Genomic DNA, 10,933 nt, shown 5'->3' with positions numbered 1-10,933 from the left:
GTTATGAATCTGAGTGCTGAGAGAGGCTAAATATCTTAGCGCAAAACCCAACAGGCGAACAGAGCCAGTTTGTACGGGCATAGGTAAACTGGCCTGGGAATGGTAAAGTAAGTTTACTGGGGCTGCTGGACACTTGTGCACAACACGCTGTCATACACAAATGTAATATTGAAAAGTTAAAAGACAATTGATTAAATTAGGGGATATGGTGATGCGCACCCAAAAATAAGGATTTAAAGTAAAAATCTTTTCTATAGTTTCCTTATTGTTTTTTCCAGCCTTATTGTGGTGTAATTGGCAATTAAAAATTGTATCTATTCTAAGGTGTACAATGTTATATTTGATATATATTAAATATCTGCTGCAAGTGTCATCATTTCATTCCTTCTTATGGCTGAGTAGTATTCCGTGGTATATATATGCCACATTTTTCTTTATCTACACATTGACCGATGGGCATTTGGGCTTGTTCTATATTTTTGCAATGTGAATTGTGCTGCTATAAACATGCATGCTCAAGTATCTTTTTCATATACTGGCTTCTTTTCCTCTGGGTAAATACCCAGGAGTGGGATTGCTGGATCAAATGGTAGACCTACTTTTAGTTCTTTATGAAAACTCCACACTGTTTTCGTAATGGTTGAAACACTGTACACATAGACTGTGGTTGAAACACTAATACATAGACTGTGAAATGATCACCACAATCAAGCTAATTAACATATGCATCACATCACATGTTACCATTTGTTTGTTGGTGTGTGATAAGAACACTGAAGATCTACTCTCTCAGCAAATTTCAAGTATATAGTGCAGTATTATGAACTATAGTCACCATGCTGTACGTTACATCTCCAGAGCTTATTCATCATGCATAACTGAAACTTTGTACCCTTTGACCAAAAACTCTTCCTCATGCCCAACCACCAGCCCCTGGCAACTACCATTCTACTCTCTGCTTTTGTGAGTTTGACCTTTTTAGATTCCATATGTGTAAGTAAGATCATTTAATATTGGCCTTTTCTATGGTCATTTATCCCACTTAGCATAATACTCTCCCACCTCCTACAGGTTCATTCACGCTTTTGCAAAATCAGAGGTTTTTTTTTTCTTTTTTAAGGCTGAAAAGTATTCCATTATATTTACATACCATGTTCTTTTATCCGTTTACCCATTGGTGGACACTTAGTTTGTTTCCATACCTTGAGTATTGTGAATAATGATAAAACAAACATGAAAGTACAGCTGTTTCTTTGAGATCTAATTTCAAGTCTTTGGACATATACCCAGACATGAGCATGCCAGATCATCTCGTAATTCTATTTTTAATTTTTTGAGGAATCTCCATATTATTCTCCATAATGGTTATACCAATTTATATTTCTACCAACAGGCTACAAGATTTCTCTTTTCCGCCCGTACTCACCAACACCTGTCATCCCTTCTCTTTTTGATAATAGCCATTCTAACAGGCATGAGATGATCTCATTGTGGCTTTGACTCATATTTCTCTGATGATTAGTGATGTTGAGAACCTTTTTCATATACCTATTAGTGACCTGTATCTCTTCTTGGGAAAAATGTCTATCAGATTCTTTGCCCATTTTTAATTGAGTTATTTGGTTTTTTGCTATTGAATGTTTGAATTCTGGATATTAACTCATTTTTTTATTTCAATAGGTTTTTGGGGAACAGATGGTGTTTGGTTACATTAATAAGTTATTTGGTGGCGGTTTCTGAGATTTTAGTGAACCTGTCACCCAAGCAGGGTACACTATACCCAATCTGAATTTTTTTTCATCCCTTACCCTCTTCCGACACTTTCCTCTGAATCTTCAAAGTCCACGGTATCACTCTTATGCCTTAGTCCTCATAGCTTAGCTCCCACTTACGAGTGAGAACATACAATGTTTGCTTTTCCATTCCTGAGTTACCTCAATTAGAATAATGGTCTGCAATTCCATCCACATTGCGGCAAATGCCATTATTTTATTCCTTTTAATTACTGAGTAGTATTCCATGGTATATATATGCCACATTTTCTTTATCCACTCATTGATTGGTGAGTTTTTGGGCTGGTTCCATATTTTTGCAATTGCGAATTGTGCTGCTATAAACATACATATGCAAGTATCTTTTTTGTATAATGACTTCTTTTACTCTGGGTAGATACCCAGGAGTGGGATTGCTGGTTCAAATGGTAGATCTACTTTTAGTTCTTTAAGGAGTCTACTTTTAGTTCTTTAAGGAATCAGCATTTTCCATAATGGTTGTACTAGTTTAGATTTCCACCAACAGTGTAAAAGTGTTCCCTTTTCACCACATCCAGGCAAAAATCTATTTTTTTAAATTTTTTGATTATGGCCGTTCTTACAGGAGTAAGGTGGCATCACATTGTGGTTTTCATTTGCATTCCCCCGATAATTAGTGATGCTGAGCATTTTTTCATGTTTGCTGAACATTTGTATATCTTCTTTCGAGAATTATCTATTCATAGCCCACTTTTTTATGGGATTTTTTGTTTTTCTCTTGCTGATTTGTTTGAGTTCCTTGTAGATTCTGGATATTAGTCCTTGTCAGATGTATAGATTGTGAAGATTTTCTCCCTCTCTGAGGGTTGTCTGTTTACTCTGCTGATTATTTCTTTTGCTGTGCAGAAGCTTTTTAGTTTAATTAAGTTTCATCTATTTACCTTTGTTTTTGTTGTATTTGCTTTTGTGTTCTTGGTCATGAAGTCTTTGCCTAAGCCAATGTCTAGAAGGGTTTTTCTGATGTTATCTTCCAGACTTTTTATAGTTTCAGGTCTTAGATTTAAATCTTTGATCCATCTCGAGTTGATTTTTGTGTAAGGTGAGAAATGAGGATCCAGTTTCATTCTTCTACATTTGGCTTGCCAATTATTCCAGCACCATTTGTTGAATGAAGTCCTTGCCCACTTTCTGTTCTTGTTTGCTTTGTCGAAGATCAGTTGTCTGTAAGTGTTTGGCTTTATTTCTGGGTTCTCTATTCTGTTCTATCGGTTGATATTCCTGTTTTTATAACAGTATCATCCTGTTTTAATGGCTATGGCCTTATGGTATAGTTTGAAGCCAGGTAATGTAATGCCTCCAGATTTATCCTTTTTGCTTAGTCTTGCTTTGGCTATGTGGGTTCTTTTTTGGTTCCATATGAATTTTAGGATTGTTTTTTCTAGTTCCATGAAGAATGATGGTAGTATTTTTTATGGGAATTGCATTGAATTTGTAGATTGCTTTGGGCAGTATGGTCATTTTCACAATATTGATTCTACCCATCTATGAGCATGGATGTGGCAACCCACCTCCTTCAAAGAATCTGTGGATTCTCTCAGCTTTTCTAGTATGTTCCTGCAGTAGTTCTTAGAGCAAAAGTCACAATGTGGGTCTCCACATGCTGCTTTGCCCATCCAAGTGGGAGCTGCAAGTTAGTCCTGCCTCCTATCTGCCACTTTCCCTTGGTTATTAAGTCTTTATCAGATATATGGTTTACAAATATTTTCACCCAAGCCATAAGTTATCTCTTCCCTCTGTTGATTGTTTCATGGTTAGGCAGAAGCTTTTTAGTTTCATGAATTGCCCTTGTCTAACTGAGCTTTTGTTGCCCATGTGTTTGGTGTCAACTAAAAAATCATTGCTTACACCAAATTGAAAATGCTTTTCCCCTATGTTTGTGTCTAGGAGTTTTACACTTTCAGATCATACATTTAGGTCTTTAATCACATTTGAGTTGATTTTTGATAGGAGGCAGTACTAACTTGCAGCTCCCACTCGGACAGGCAAAGCAGCATGTGGAGAGCCACACTGTGACTTTTGTATATGGGTCCAATTTAATTCTTCTGTGTGTGGATATCCAATTTTCTCAATATAATTTATTTAAGAGACATTCTTTCCCCACTGTGTGTTCTTGGCATCTTTGTTAAAAATCAATTGACCATAAATGATAAATTTAATTATGGGGTCTCTGTTCTGCTTCATTGGACTGTAAGTTAGATTTTATGCCAGTATCATGCTATTTTGATTACTATAGGATTGTAGCATTTTTTGAAGTAGGGAGTGTGATGCCTCCAGTTTTGTTCCTTTTGATCAAGATTTCTTTCATTCTTTGGGGTCTTCTGTGGTTCCTTACAAATTTTAGGATTTTTTTCTATCTCTTTGAAAAATGTCATTATAACTTTGATAGGGATTCCATGGAATCTGCAGATTGCTCTTAGTAGTATGAACATTATAAGAATATTTATTCTTGGGTACTTTCCATTTCTTTCTCTTGTATAATTGCGTAATTGTTCTGACTAGGATTTCCAAGACATTGACTAGAAGTGGAAAGAGTGGACATCCTTGCTTTGTTCCTGATTTACAAGAAATGATTTCACCTTTTCACCATTAAGCATGATGTTAGCAGGAGATCCAAGATGGCCAAATAGGAGCAGCTCTGGTCTGCAGCTCCCAGCATGATTGACACAGAAGACAGGTGATTTCTGCGTTTCCAACGGAAGTACCTGGTTCATCTCATTGGGACTGGTTGGACAGTGGGTACAGCCCACATAGGGCGAGCCAAAGCAGGGTGGGGCGTCGCCTCACCCAGGAAGCGCAAGGGGTCGGGGGATTTCCCTTTACTAGCCAAGAGAAGAGATGACAGCCTGTACCTGGAAATTCAGGACACTCCCACCAAAATACTATGCTTTTCCCAAGGACTTATCAACCAGCAGACAAACAGATTCTCTCCTGGGCCTGGCTCTGCAGGTCCCATGCCCACGGGGCCTTGCTCACTGCTAGTGCAGCAGCCTGAGATTGAATGGCGAAGCGACAGCCAGGCTGGGGGAGGGGTGTCCGCCATTGCTGAGGCTTGAGTATATAAACAAAGTGGCTGGGAAGCTCAAACTGGGCAGAGCCCACCGCAGCTCAGCAAGGCCTACGGGCCTCTATAGATTCCACCTCTGTGGGCAGGGCATAGCTGAACAAAAGGCAGCAGACAACTTCTGCAGACTCAAGTGTCCCTGTCTGACAGCTCTGAAGAGAGCAGTGGTTCTCCTAGCACGGTGTTTGAGATCTGAGAACAGACAGACTGCCTCCTCAAGTGTGTCCCTGACCCCTGTGTAGCCTAACTAGGAGACGCCTCCCAGTAGGGGCCAACAGACACCTCATATAGCCAGCTGCTCCTCTGGGATGAAGCTTCCAGAGGAAGGATCAGACAGCAATATTTTCTATTTTGCAATATTTGCTGTTCTGCAGCCTCTGCTAGTGATACCCAGGAAAACAGGGTCTGGAGTGGACCTCCAGCAAACTCCAACAGACCTGCAGCTGAGGGACCTGACTGTTAGAAGGAAAACTAACAAGCAGAAAGGAATAGGATCAATGTCAACAAAAGGGACATCTACAACAAAACCCCATCTGTAGGTCACCAACATCAAAGACCAAAGATAGATAAAACCACAAAGATGGGGAGAAACCAGAGCAGAAAAGCTGAAAATTCTAAAAACCAGAGCACTTCTTCTCCTCCAAAGGATCACAGCTCCTTGCCAGCAATGGAACAAAGCTGGAAGGAGAATGACTCTGACAAGTTGACAGAAGTAGGCTTCAGAAGGTCGGTAATAACAAACTTCTCTGAGCTAAAGGAGGATGTTTGAACCCATCACAAGGAAGCTAAAAACCTTGAAAAAAGGTTAGATGAATAGCTAACTAGAATAAACAGTGTAGGGAAGACCTTAAATGACCTGACGGAGTTGAAAACCATGGCACGAGAACTTCGTGACGCATGCACAAGCTTCAATAGCCGATGCAATCAAGTGGAAGAAAGGGTATCAGTGATTGAACATCAAATTAATGAAATAAAGCAAGAAGATAAAGTTAGAGAAAAAAGAGTAAAAAGAAATGAACAAAGCCTCCAAGAAATATGGGACTGTGTGAAAAGACCAAATCTATGTTTGATTGGTGTACCTGAAAGTGATGGGGAGAATGGAACCAAGTTGGAAAACACTCTTCAGGATATTATCCAGGAGAACTTCCCCAACCTAGCAAGGCAGGCCAACATTCAAATTCAGGAAATACAGAGAACACCACAAAGATACTCCTTGAGAAGAGAAATCCCAAGACACATAACTGTCAGATTCACCAAGGTTGAAATCAAGGAAAAAATGTTAAGGGCAGCCAGAGAGAAAGGTTGGGTTACCCACAAAGGGAAGCCCATCAGACTAACAGCGGATCTCTTGGCAGAAACACTACAAGGCAGAAGAGAGTGGGGACCAATATTCAACATTCTTAAAGAAAAGAATTTTCAACCCAGAATTTCATATCCAGCCAAACTAGCTTCATAAGTGAAGGAGAAATAAAATCCTTTACAGGCAAGCAAATGCTGAGTGATTTTTTCACCACCAGACCTGCCTTACAAGAACTCCTGAAGGAAGCACTAAACATGGAAAGAAACAACTGGTATCAGCCTCTGCAAAAACATGCCAAATTGTAAAGACCATCCATGCTATGAAGAAACTGCATCAATTAATGGGCAAAATAACCAGTGAACATCATAATGACAGGATCAAATTCACACATAACAATATTAACCTTAAATGTAAATTGGCTAAATGCTCCAATTAAAAGACACAGACTGGCAAATTGGATAGAGTCAAGGCCCATCAGTGTGCTGTATTCAGGAGACCCATCTCACGTGCAGAGACACACATAGGCTCAAAATAAAGGGATGGAAGATCTACCAAGTAAATGGAAAAGCAAAAAAAAAAAAAAAAAGCAGGGATTGCAGTTCTAGTCTCTGATAAAACAGACTTTAAACCAACAAAGATCAAAAGAGACAAAGAAGGCCACTACATAATGGTAAAGGGATCAATTCAACAAGAAGAGCTAACTATCCTAAATACATATGCACCCAATACAGGACCACCCAGATTCATAAAGCAAGTCCTTAGAGACCTACAAAGAGATTTAGACTCTCAAACAATCATAGCGGGAGACTTTAACACCCTGCTGTCAATATTAGACAGATCGATGAGACAGAACGTTAATAAGGATATCCAGGACTTGAACTCAGCTCTGCACCAAGCAGACCTAATAGACATCTATAGAACTCTCCACCCCAAATCATCAGAATATACATTCTTCTCAGCACCACATTGCACCTATTCTAAAATTGGCCACATAATTGGAAGTGAAGCACTCCTCAGCAAATGTAAAAGAACAGAAATCACAACAAACCATCTCTCAGACCACAGTGCAATCATATTAGAACTCAGGACTAAGAAACTCACTCAAAACCACACAACTACATGGAAACTGAACAACCTGCTCCTGAATGACTACTGGGTGAATAATGAAATGAAGGCAGGAATAAAGATTTTCTTTGAAACCAATGAAAACAAAGACACAACATACCAGAATCTCTGGGACACATTTAAAGCAGTGTGTAGAGGGAAATTTATAGTACTAAATGCCCACAAGAGAAAGTAGGAAAGGTCTAAAATCAACACCCTAACATCACAATTAAAAGAACTAGAGAAGCAAGAGCAAACAAATTCAAAAGCTAGCAGAAGGCAAGAAATAACCAAGATCAGGGAAGAACTGAAAGAGATAGAGACACAAAAAAACCCTTCAAAAAATCAATTAATCCAGAAGCTGGTTTTTTGAAAAGATTAACAAAATTGATAGACCGCTAGCAAGACTAATAAAGAAGAAAAGAGAGAAGAATCAAATAGACGCAATAAAAAATGATAAAGAGGATATCACCACCAATCCTACAGAAATGCAAACTACCATCAGAGAATACTACAAACACCTCGATGCAAATAGACTAGAAAATCTAGAGGAAATGGATAAAGTCCTAGACACATACATCCTCCCAAGACTAAACCAGGAAGAAGTTGAATTTCTAAATAGACCAATAACAGGCTCTGAAATTGAGGCAATAATTAATAGCCCACCAACCAAAAAAAATCCAGAACCAGACGGATTCACAACTGAATTCTGCCAGAGATACAAAGAGGAGCTGGTACCATTCCTTCTGAAACTATTCCAATCAATAGAAAAAGAGGGAATCCTCCCTAACTCATAAGGCCAGAATCATCCTGGTATCAAAGCCTGGCTGAGACACAACAACAAAAAAAAGAATTTTAGAACAATGTCCCTGATGAACATCAATGCAAAAATCCTCAATAAAATACTGGCACACTGAATCCAGCAGCACATCATGAAAAAGCTTATCCACCATGATCAAGTCAGCTTCATCCCTGGGATGCAAGGCTGGTTCAACATTAGCAAATCAATAAACGTAATCCATCACATAAACAGAACCAACGACAAAAACCACACGATTATCTCAATAGATACAAAAAAGGCATTCAACAAAATTCAACAGCGCTTCATGCTAAAAACTCTCAATAAACTAGGTATTGATGGAACGTATCTCAAAATAATAAGAGCTATTTATGACAAACCCACAGCCAATATCATACTGAATGGGCAAAAACTGGAAGCATTCCCTTTGAAAACAAGCACAAGACAGGGATGCCCTCTCTCACCACTCCTATCCAACATAGTGTTGGAGTTTTTGGCCAGGGCAATCAGGCAAGAGAAAGAAATAAAGGATATTCAATTGGGAAAAGAGGAGGTCAAATTGTCTCTGTTTGCAGATGACATGACTGTATATTTAGAAAACTCCATCGTCTCAGCCCAAAATCTCCTTAAGCTGATAAGCAACTTCAGCAAAGTCTCAGGATGCAAAATCAATGTGCAAAAATCACAGGCATTCCTATACACAAATAACAGACAAACAGTGACCTGAATCATGAGTGAACTCCCATTCACAATTGCTACAAAAGAGAATAAAATACCTAGGAATCCAATTTACAAGGCATGTGAAGGACCTCTTTTAGGAGAACTACAAACCACTGCTCAAGGAAATAAAAGAGGACAAAAACAAATGGAAGAACATTCCATGCTCATGGACAGGAATAATCAATATCATGAAAATCGCCATACTGCCCAAGGTGATTTACAGATTCAATGCCATCCCCATCAAGCTACCAATCACTTTCCTCAAAGAACTGGAAAAAAAAAACTACTTTAAAGTTCATATGGAACCAAAAAAAGAGCCTGCATTGCCAAGACAATCCTAAGTAAAAAGAACAAAACTGGAGGCATCATGCTACCTGACTTCAAACTACACTACAAGGCTAGTGTAGTGTAGTTTGGTTACTACAAGTAACCAAAACAGCATGGTATTGGTACAAAAACAGATATATAGACCAACGGAACAGAACAGAGGGCTCAGAAATAACATCACACATCTACAACCATCTGATCTTTGACAAACCTGACAGAAACAAGAAATGGGGAAAGGATTCCCTATTTCATAAATGGTGCTGGAAAAACTGGCTAGCCATATGTAGAAAGCTGAAACTGGATCCCTTCTTTACTTTATACAAAAATTAATTCAAGATGGATTAAATACTTAAATGTTAGACCTAAACCATAAAAACCCTAGAAGAAAACCTAGGCAATACCACTCAGGACAGGCATGGGCAAGGACTTCATGACTAAAACACCAAAAGCAATGGCAACAAAAGCTAAAATAGACAAATGGGATCTAATTAAACTAAAGAGCTTCTGCATGGCAAACAAAACTACCATCAGAGTGAACAGGCAACCTACAGAATGGCAGAAAAGTTTTGCAATCTACCCATCTGACAAAGGGCTAATATCCAGAATCTACAAAGAACTCAAACAAATTTACAAGAAAAAAAACCAAACAACCCCATCAAAAAATGGGCAAAGTATATGAACAGACACTTCTCAAAAGAAGACATTTAGGCAGCCAACAGACACGTGAAAAAATGCTCATCATCACTGGTCATCAGGGAAATGCAAATCAAAACCATCTCACGCCAGTTAGAATGGCAATCATTGAATAGTCAGGAAACAACAGATACTGGAGAGGATGTGGAGAAATAGTAACACTTTTACACTGTTGGTGGGAGTGTAAATTAGTTCAACCATTTTGGAAGACACTGTGGCAATTCCTCAAGGATCTAGAACTAGAAATACCATTTGACCCATCCATCCCATTACTGGGTATATACCCAAAGGAGTATAAATCATGCTACTATAAAGACACATGCATACGTATGTTTATTGTGGCACTATTCACAATAGCAAAGACTTGGAACCAACCCAAATGTCCATCAATGATAGACTGGATTAAGAAAATGTGGCACATATACACCGTGGAGTACTATGCAGCCGTAAAAAAGGATGAGTTCACGTCCTTTGGAGGGACATGAATGAAGCTGGAAACTGTCATTCCCAGCAAACAATCACAAGGACAGAAAACCAAACACCGCATGTTCTCATTCATAGGTGGGAAGTGAACAATGAGAACACTAGGACACAGGGCAGGGGACATAACACACTGGGGCCTGTCGGGGGTTGGGGGCTGGGGGAGGGATGGCATTAGGAGAAATAACTAATGTAAATGACGAGTTGATGGGTGCAGCAAGCCAACATGGCACATGTATACCTACGTATCAAACCAGCACTATGTGCACATGTACCCTACAACTTAAAGTATAATAATAATAAAAAAAAACAGGAGGCATAGTTAGCTAGATAAATCACATCTTTTTAATAAATATGTTGGCTTGTGTTAAAAAACAAAAGGATGATGTTAGCTGTGGCCTTGTTATATATGACCTTCATTACGTTGAGGTATAATTTTTTCTATACCTAATTTATTGAGAGTTTTATCATAAAAGGGTATTGGATTTTGTCCAATACTTTTTCTTCATCTATCGAGATGATCATATGATTTTTGTCCTTCATTTTGTTAAAGTGATGTATCACATTTATGAATTTGCATATGCTGAATTATCCTTTCCTCTCAGGGATAAATTCTACTAGATGGTGAATGATACTTG

This window comes from Pan paniscus, chromosome 9 (genome assembly GCF_029289425.2).
Source record: "Pan paniscus chromosome 9, NHGRI_mPanPan1-v2.0_pri, whole genome shotgun sequence".
Taxonomy (NCBI): Eukaryota; Metazoa; Chordata; class Mammalia; order Primates; family Hominidae; genus Pan; species Pan paniscus.
This window is presented reverse-complemented; position numbering follows the sequence as displayed.